Source organism: Lipotes vexillifer, unplaced genomic scaffold (genome assembly GCF_000442215.2).
Source record: "Lipotes vexillifer unplaced genomic scaffold, Lipotes_vexillifer_v1.1 scaffold226, whole genome shotgun sequence".
NCBI classification, from domain to species: Eukaryota; Metazoa; Chordata; class Mammalia; order Artiodactyla; family Lipotidae; genus Lipotes; species Lipotes vexillifer.
The window spans coordinates 1,070,743-1,080,698 of record NW_006776934.1 but is presented as its reverse complement, the minus strand read 5'-3'; the positions used below and the strand labels follow the sequence as shown (position 1 = coordinate 1,080,698).

Below are 9,956 nucleotides of genomic sequence, written 5' to 3'. Positions count from 1 at the left end.
ACATGTCACTTGATCTATGTGTCTAATGCAATTTCTACCAATACCCCCATAAGATTTTTTCATCAACATGTGTAAGCTTATTTCAAAATTTACATAGAAAGGCACAGGCCATAATACAGTTCAATCAGTTTTGGCAAAGAAGAATAAGGTGGGGGGACTCACTCTACCTGATATTAAGCCTTTCTATATAACTACAGTGTCATTTGTAATGACAAAATTATAGACGTGGTAAACAAATTTGTGGTTGCTAGGAATTAAGGATGTGGTATGTGGTTGGGAGGTGAGGTGGAAGTAGTTACAAAAGGGCAACAGGAAGGATTCTGTGATGTTACCACTGTTTAGAATATTGACTCTAGCAGTGAATACATGAACCTAAACATGTGATTCAATTCTATAGAATTCAGTTAACATGCACATGATTGCAAGTGAAACTGGAGAAATCTGAATAACATTGTTGGATTGTATTTATGTCTGTACACTGATTGTGATATTATATTACAGATATGTAAAATATTACCTTTGGAGAAATTGGGTAATTTGTGCAAGAGATCTCTCTGCATTATTTTTTACAACTGTGTGTGAATCTATAGTTATCTTGATTAAAAATTCAATTAAAAATATAATAAAACCTCACTGTAAGACCTGGAACAAGAAGGAATTCAAAAGAGCTTCTTGTATTACCTGCTTAGCTCCATCTTGTTCACTGTTTTAGAGTGAATATTCACTGAATTAAAACCTCTTGAGGGTAAGTCCATACCTAATTCCTCTCTGTACCCCTAAATCTGGCATAGAGTTTGTCACACAGCAAGTGCTCAAGAAATGTTTAATAAATAAATGAATGAAGCAGAAAAGCAAACCTGTGAACATTCATTCACTTTACCCTCATTTTATTGTTGGCCTCTCCCGTTGCAGAGCACAGGCTCCGGATGCGCAGGCTCAGTGGCCATGGCTCACGGGCCCAGCCGCTCCGTGGCATGTGGGATCTTCCCAGACCGGGGCACGAACCCGTGTCCCCTGCATCAGCAGGCGGACTCTCAACCCCTGCGCCACCAGGGAAGCCCAAAATATTGAAATTTAACTTAACTTCTTAGAACTCATGTGCCAATAAGTAAACCTTAAAATTCCTTTTCATTTAGCTCAAAGAAGATGAAATTGTGAATAAAGGAATTGACTCCAAATCCACACACATTTCTCTAGTGTTTATTTCATCAGTAAATATTTACCAAGGGTAGTCTGCAAATTTGCTACCTGATAATTAACCACGTCTTAATTCAGGCACTTGTTAATTTATTATCCCATTTGAACTCATTTAAGGGAGAGGAATCAAAAAATAATTATAATTTAGTATTTGATAACTAATGGATCCTTGTCTTGGTGATTCACACCTTAACTTGAGACTCTAAAAAAGAATATTTTGACGAATATGCATAATTGTCTGTGTGAAACAGGAAAAAGATGGGGAGGGGCATATTTTGCTCCTTTTTTGTCCACTCTCCTATTAAAAAGGTGAAATAGAATGATTGAATTGTTCCATTCAGATAAAGATGACATAACTGAAAAAAAAAAAGGCAAATCATAATCAGTATCTCAGAATTCCTGGCTGATAAGAAGTATAAGGTACCCTATATCAGTTGACAGAGAAGATAGTATTAGTTGGCCCTACTTAGTTCTGCTACTCTGAAGCTGGCCTTTGTGGACCAGGAGATATTTTATTTGCTATAATAATGACCCTTTCTTAATCTTCATTAAGAGACAAAATCTAAATCTTCTGGCCAAATGAAATGAGGAACTTGCCTTACTTCACCCAGCAGATCACTCTCTTGGCGAGAAATAGGTAAACTGGATTTGTTGAGAAAGAATCATGTGTATACAGTTGCTCATAAAGTGTTTGTAACCAATTTACTTAGAATACTTTCAAGCCACAAATAAAAGTAAGCCTAGAAGGACATTTAAGGTGTAGAAATATATGTATTTTCCCAAAGAAAAAGAAATTAGTGATTAAGATACTTCAATCCCACTGGTCTAACTCCATTCTTACGCTATATATATGACAACCTTATATTTAAAATAAAATTTTAATCAATTACATTAAAATCACCTGTTACACTTATTTTAATACACTGATTCTGAGTCACCTTAAGACTCACTGAAGTTGAATTTGTGCTTTGGCTTTGTGTTGTTTTGCTCTCATGGTATGTGTTGATAGTACGTGTGGTTTCAGAAACTTGCAAGACACAAGCCCAGCCAGAAAGAATCTTGAGAACTAACCTCAGAACCACTGCTATTTTATTTTTTGCTATGATGTTTCCTTAGCAAGATATCTCTCTTCTAGAAAGGCAAGTTACATGCTCATACATACCACTCGTATTGCCCATAATTACATCTTCTGTATGTTCACTAGCCTCTAAAGTTGCCCTAATAATTTTTAGGGAGAAGAGAAGAAAGGAAGGTAGAGACATCTTTGCTCTTTCCAGATATTGGAGCCCTTTCATCTCACTCCCCTCTTCTTCAACAAAAAACAGACAAAGATGTCTCTCTGCTGCTATCAGATTCTGCCATGAAGTTTCTATTTCAGCGGCTTTTTATTACACACTAATATAGATACTTTCTAGTATGATGTCCAAATATATACTTCAAGACACCCTTGAGGTTCTGAAGTACTTAAATCTTGTTTTTGCAAGATTTATACACTGTGCATAAGGCAACAGTTTATCCAGTGCATTTTGAGGATGTTTATAAAGAGGTCTGTGTTAGAGAGATGTCCACAGCTCCCTGCACCACTTGGGTGACTCGTGGGAGTGAGGTTCCATTCAATTATCCAGCAAATAGTATTGAGTGCCTACAGTGTGCCTGGGAATATATTAAGGACTTACAATGAAAGGATACATAAAACACTGCTGTTGTCCTCAAGGACCTGGCAGGTTTTATTGAGGAGACAAACAAGAAGACAAGGAAAATACAGTGTAGAAATATGGGGAAACAAATAGCACTATGGGCATAAAAAGAAAGAGAAACAGAAAAGTCAGCTTCTAGGAGCAATAGCCAGAGGTTGGAATATAATTGGGGGCATGATAATAAATAAGGAAGAGAGCACTGGGGTCTGAATGCTGTGCTAAATAGTATATACTTTATCTTGAGGTTAACATGAGCAATTTGAGGAGCTTTGTGATCTTATTTGCATATTTGCTAAAGAGTAGAAGCTGAAGAGACCAGTTAGGAGGATGTAGCCATGAGGATAAGAAACATCAGTCATTTCAAGAGCAATTAGTGAGGTACAATAAAAAGAACCTAATAATTAATAAGATTTGGTATATATGAGCAGAAAGAGCTAAGAAAAGAAACCCTAATTTTCTCTTGGGAATCTGAGGGGATGGTTGTGCCTTTTACTCATATATGTAAACCTAGAAAAGACAGGTGACACTGGAAAGAGAGCAGTCCTACAAAATGCCAGAGTACCCTGACCCAAATTCCAGACGGTCCCTGTATAATCAGGAACATGCTTCACTAAACTGCCCAATAAGAAAATGCAAGCTGGGAAGAATGCTTACTTTATAAAAACTCTAAGTAAAGAAGTTTAGAAAAATGGCCCAAAACAACCCATAACATAAAATTACTGATTTTGCTTCTTTTTATCTACTGAAGTCACCAAATGACTTTTGAATAACTAACATGAAACATATTCTAAGATTCCTTCATGGGAATGACTGCTATTGTTCACTGATATCCATTTTATTTTTCTTTTTCGTCCAATGCACAGAGACCAGTTGCATTGCCCATTCTTCCTAAATAAGATCAAGGTCATAGGACTGAGTACTGGTCAGTGAAATGTTAGCAAAAATGAATCCAGGCCTGGGCCCATGAAAATCTGCTGTACACTATTCCCTTTCTCTCTTCACATCCCATAATGATCTTGAGCATCATGTACTAAAGATAGTGGTCCCACAGTATAGAAGGACCTGGAATACCTAAAAGACTACAGGAGTGGAGCCCCCCTGCAAATCACAGCCCCCCTGCCAATCACAATGAGCAAATGACTGGGTTAAACCATTGAGATTTGTGGGTTGCTTTAAACATTTTTAACATACCCCAACTGATAGTTTTGATACCAGGAATAGTGTCCTACTGAACAAAATTGTTGACTACATGACATCCACTTTGTGATCAGAGACTGGACAGAGGGGAAACTGATTTTCAAAACTGGAAAATTGATAATCCATGTTACATTGGGGCGAAACTTTTCATGACACCATCACCTGCAACAGCCTGGAAGAAAGTCCATGCCAAGAGCTCTAGGGGAAATGGTTGAAATAATTAGAACCTTAGTTTGTGTTGACAATTATTAGCTATACTTGGCAGGAAGGAGGTAAGTTCAGAGACTGTTAGACACAGTGAAATAGGAAAGAGAAAGGAAACCAGAGTAGAAAGTAGTGTGGGGATTTGTGGCCTTAAAGTCTTAGAAAAGTGTATGTGTTTAAGTAAAAGAAAAGGGAAATGCATTTGAGAAAACAGCATAAGCATATTAAAATCCAGATTTTTAGTTTTCCACTCAAACTATAAAGCCTCAATGTAGCAGCTATTAAATTAATAGAGATAAATGTTGGGCAAGGATGCAAAGAAGTGATGCAGATTTAAGTATTATGGCAATAGAAGAATTTATGTATGGTTATTGGTGCTGAGAACTTATTAAGAGTAGATCAGAAGCCCATTAAGTTCTGCAACAGGGGGAATTACATTCTCAAAGGAACTATGAGTCCTGTTGCTAAAATTCTAACTATTAAAAAAAATTGACATCATCCAAGAACCATTTCAAATGTGGTCAAAGAAGACTCACTGCTTTTCCTAAATATCAGAGCTAGCGTCCATGAAAAAAATGGAAAAGTGTTCCTTTCAAAGATTAGAAACAGAACTAATCAGAAAATATCCCCCACTTCCAGTTCAGGGACCCAGTGCTCACCCCTCAAGATCCTGGCAATTCTACCGAACTGCTGAAAATCTTCCCAATGCCTTCTCTCTAATTGTAAGATTTTATCCGTTGTCCTATCCCTATTTATCATAGTATATTAGTGAGAATTGATAGAGGGGGTATGTTTTAGATCATAGGTTGATCACACCAAGAAGAATTGCATTCTGACTTAGTAGTAAAACGTATTGCACATTTTCCTAGAGATCTTGGACCACGGCTGAATGCAGCTACTAAGTGGTGGTATTTTAGGTTTTCTCCCTTGTGGAGGGGTGAATGCACTCTACAGATGGAATAAAAAATGAGATGTATATGTGTTTGCTCCAGAGTAGACTGCCAGAGACTGCTGGTGCTTGATCAAACCCATTTCCTCCTCTGATACGTGGACTGCTATTTGCCTGCTGTTTTCTCTTCCACTTTATGGTTAATTTTAGAGGCTGGTGGTGCCAGAAGCTGGATAGTATCTTGTCCTTGACTGCAAGGAGCTGAAATTCTTTTTAATCTACCTTGTAACATTAGTGAAGTTACTGTGAAGTTGCAATTGTATGTTATAGATATTAACCTATCCTGATGAATGCATTCCTTTTTAGCAGCTTCCAGATCTCAACAACTAGACTGTGGTTTAACTATAAACTTTTTACAAATGTTATTATCTTTTCATTTTCTGTTACAGATTTCACTGATATGTTTGGTTAATCAATATTCAGAGATTTTCCCAAAAGAAAAGACATTGAAGAATGAGGTTAGTAATTTTTACATAATTATACATTAAATACCTAATTTGCCATTAATTACAAGAATAAGAATTGGCCAAATTAATATATGCCTTTAATTACACTAGGTAATTAAATTTCACAGTTTAAAATGATAATTGGTACATTATTCATGCAACACCCTTTTTGAAACTTGATCTTTTTAACTCAGAAGAAGTATGGTATAGTTACAACAGAAAAACTTAACAGTGGCCTTCATCTTTGTCTTTGTCACTGAAAAATTTTGCCACTTGTGACAAGTAATTCCTCTTTAAGTATCTGGTTCTCACATATTAAAAAAAAGAAGTTAGAAATACCTATCTTTCATTTTTTTGTACAGGTCAGATAATTTAAGCAATAAAAATCTCTTAGCCTGATAAACACTCAGGGGAAATATCTATATTCTTTCTATTATTCATTTTCCCAGTAATAGTTAGTTATGAACCAAATTAACTTTTATAACAGCCATGCCCGCAAAATCAGAAGAAGTGATGTTGACAAGTGTAAAATCACAGATAACAATCTGTCTGTTTAAAATATGAGCTTTTGAGATTGGAAGAAAATGATTCACTCAGAATAAATTCTACCTATGGCATCAATGCTATATTTTGAATTAGCCCTAATACCCATAGACTTCACTAATTTGTATTCATTAAAATTTTAATTTATTCTGCAATATTATTGAACACTTCTCTGTACTAGGGATTTTAGTAAGGTTTTAAATATACATATGGGAGTCATCTTCCTAGAAGTGATGATCATCAAAAAAGAGAAAGGATGAGATCACTGAAGCAAGAAATGTATAAAGAAGAAAACAAAATAAAAATAGGCCATTTAGAGTTTAGTAATGAAAACAAGATTAAAGTTGGCAAAAAAAAAAAAGTGGGAGAAGTACAAAATAATACATTCTTACCAAAGCCAGAGCTTTAAGAGATTGGAATAAACAATATATTAAATATGGCAGAGATTTTATGGAGCATAAAAACTAAGAAAGATATTGAGAAGACCGATTGTATGAATGTTTCACAAATAAAATGACCTTTTTGAATAACAAAAAAATACATTTTAAAGTATGATACATCTTATCCTTTTCAAAACTTCTACTTTATCCTGAGATTTTCCCTAGCTCTTCCAGCTTACATTAAAAGTTCCATCTCAGCTAGAGTTTGTATTACTCCTAAAATAAGCCTACACTCCTGTTTCAGGATATTACAAACTTGGACTTTTTTTTTTACTCTCCTTTGTTTTCTTACCACTTGTACGTCTCTTGATTATTGCCCTAATAATTATTACTTTACAATTGCTAGAGTAATCTTACATTTGGACATGATAAAATCTGAACATATTTCAATTGTTTCTGAAATCAGGGTTATTTCTTCTTTGGTATGGACTTTATAAATAACTTTTATAATCTGTCCTTCCTTTTCAAAATACAGATTCACATACTATCTCAGAATCATTTTATTGTTTCCCTTTCAAAGATAAGATAAACAAGGAAGGCAAAAAACATTTCTCCTCTTATGATTAAGAAAAATCACCAATTATTAATTAAGATTATATTTATGTGAACATTGAAACCTTTTTATTGATTTTTTGATCAAATGTATATAAAAAGTAAAAAATTAAATCTAAGCTAAACTTATGAAAAGGGACATTCTTTATCCTATATCTTCTTTTCCAATTCCTACTCCCAAGAAACAACTACTTTGAATGACATTTAGTTGATTGTTATGTTATTTACCTAATATTTTAAAATAACATGCTATTGCTAGGTATTTTTTTTTCTTTTAGTTTTAATTGTCATCGTAGTACTTCACATTATAGAAGATGAGGATTTAGCTTTCTCATATTATTACTCTTATACCCAGGAAAGTGAGGCTCTTGCCTTGGCCCTGTCCCTCAATGGGCTTTGGTGTTTAAGTGCTTTGCTTCTGCCTAGGACTTACCTGATCTGGCAGTGCCTCCCAGGTGGAGCACTTCAAGCTAGGACCAGGTCTCAAGTGGACACAGGTCCCAGTTTTTCATCTTCAGGATTCTTTCTCATCTAAATCTGTGTCTAGGGTCAATCAGATGTCCTAAAGTTTCAGGATTCATGTCTACAAGAATTTCCCAGGCCCCTAAGGCCATACCTCGTGGCACAGGGTACCCTGGAGTGTAGGTCATTCTTGCCAGATGACGTGCTATTTCTTTCTGAAAATCATGGGAATTTGGGCTGCGACACTACTATGATACACTGAATTTTGATGACTCTCACGTAAAACACAGGATGCCCTCAGGATTCTGGACAACCAGTGCTAGAACCCTAGACTGGAGGATTGAAGGCAGCTTTGCTCTTGAGCTGTGTGTGAGGACCCATTTATCAGCTCTGGCCTATCTATGCTTAGACCCCAGTTCAACCTCTGGTTTAGAGCTCCTGAAAGAGTGCATGAATTATTTACCCTGTGGACCCCAGCAGTGAAACACAGGGCAGTCACCCCACACTCTCTTCATACTCTGCACCACAGGTCAGACATTCAGTTAGGAGTGGCCATGCTATATCTTCTGACAGTCTTTAAGAATGTCACTTGGCAATGTCAGCAGACTCTTCTGATCAATTTCTTTTCTTGTCTCCAAGCTATTGTGCTCTCATGAGTTGATTGTAAAATTTACTAAAAATGAAAAGCACAATCATTGCACCAAGAGGCCCACTCCTCCCTACGTTCATTGTCCCTTTGCCAGTCCTCCATACTGGTGGTAAGGTGGAAAACAATGGTGTCATCAATATTTAAAGAGATCTCATTCTAGGAATGCAGTGATAGCTGAAAGAGTTCAAAAGAAGACTGGCAAGATCTGAGAAGGGTCAACATTTTATTCACTTTCAAGCTAATCATTTAGTCTTTTACTATTTCAAGGATTGTGGAAAATAAAATAAGGTGCCTGGGTCAGAGATAAAAGTCTTTGTTTGTATATGGTTCAAAAAATGGCAAGCCAGATGATGGGTCAAAAAGTCAGCCAAGTAGTCTTCAACATAGCAATTTCCTTAGCACAGTTGATGAACTTTTCTAAGAGCATTTCTTTTTCATTTTCTACCTCCTCACTAGTCATATCATTCTTAGTTTTCTGTGTTACAGTCAAAATCATTAGTTTGTTTGTGGCTACTTCTGGAAATAGTGGTTCAAAATCTCTCCGCAGCAATTCCAGACATGTCTGGATTGCACACTCTACTCTGGCACTTTCAAAGTAAGTTTCTGCTCTGTTAATTTATTGATAAAAGGTGCATCATTACCCTGAAATTCATTCATATATTGTGCCATAACAAACTCATGTCTTTCACTGGATAAAGGTTCTGCTAGAACATCAGGTAAAGTTTATGAACTTGGCTTTTCTTCTGTGATGTAGTCCCATTGAAGTGACAATCAAAACCTATGTTCCCAGGAACCTGGAATCACTTATCCTGAGATCCAAATTGTCCCATAGTTTCATCAGACAAAATTGTTCGATAGAAGATATCTGTAGCTGCATTGGCCACAGAGACTCAACAGAACCTGAAGATCTTGCAGTTGAAAAGTCTCTGGGATTGACAACCCTTTTAACTAAAGAGCAAAATCCTGGGTGATAGGAAACGAGTCTGGCTCTGTTACAGAGCACTTTACTCTTTATGACAGTCTCTAGGTCCATCCACATCTCTGTAAAGGGCACAGTTTCATCCCTTTTTATGGCTGAGTAGTATTGCATTGTATATATGTACCACGTCTTCTTTATCCGTTCCTCTGTTGATGGACATTTAGGTTGCTTCCATGTCCTGGCTATTGTAAATAGTGCTGCAGTGAACATTGGGGTGCATGTGTCTTTTGGAATTGTGGTTTTCTCAGGGTATATGCCTGGTAGTGGGATTGCTGGGTCATACAATAGTTCTAGTTTTAGGTTTTTAAGGAACCTCCATACTGTTCTCCATAGTGGCTGTATCGATTTACTTTCCCGCCAACAGTGTGTAAGAGGGTTCCTTCTTCTTCACTCCCTCTCCAGCATTTATTGTTTGTAGATTTTTTGAAAATGTCCATTCTGATTGGTGTGAGGTGTTATCTCAGAAAGACAGATGAATGCTATCGACATTTAGGATCTTCTATTGATGATCTTCACTGCTGTAAACTGATTCATCACAGTCTCTGGGGTACCCATGTGGTTGTAGGAAGCAACTTCACTAATGCAACACCAGACAACCATATTATGAAGAAATTAAGTGGAAACTAGCAGTAATGTCAACT

General features: G+C 36.4%; 1 pseudogene; it reads right to left on the bottom strand.

Moving 5' to 3' along the window:
• Positions 1–8,691: 8,691 nt before the first annotated feature.
• On the bottom strand, positions 8,692–9,375 carry LOC103075893 (methylmalonic aciduria and homocystinuria type D homolog, mitochondrial pseudogene; annotated as a pseudogene).
• Positions 9,376–9,956: the final 581 nt, after the last annotated feature.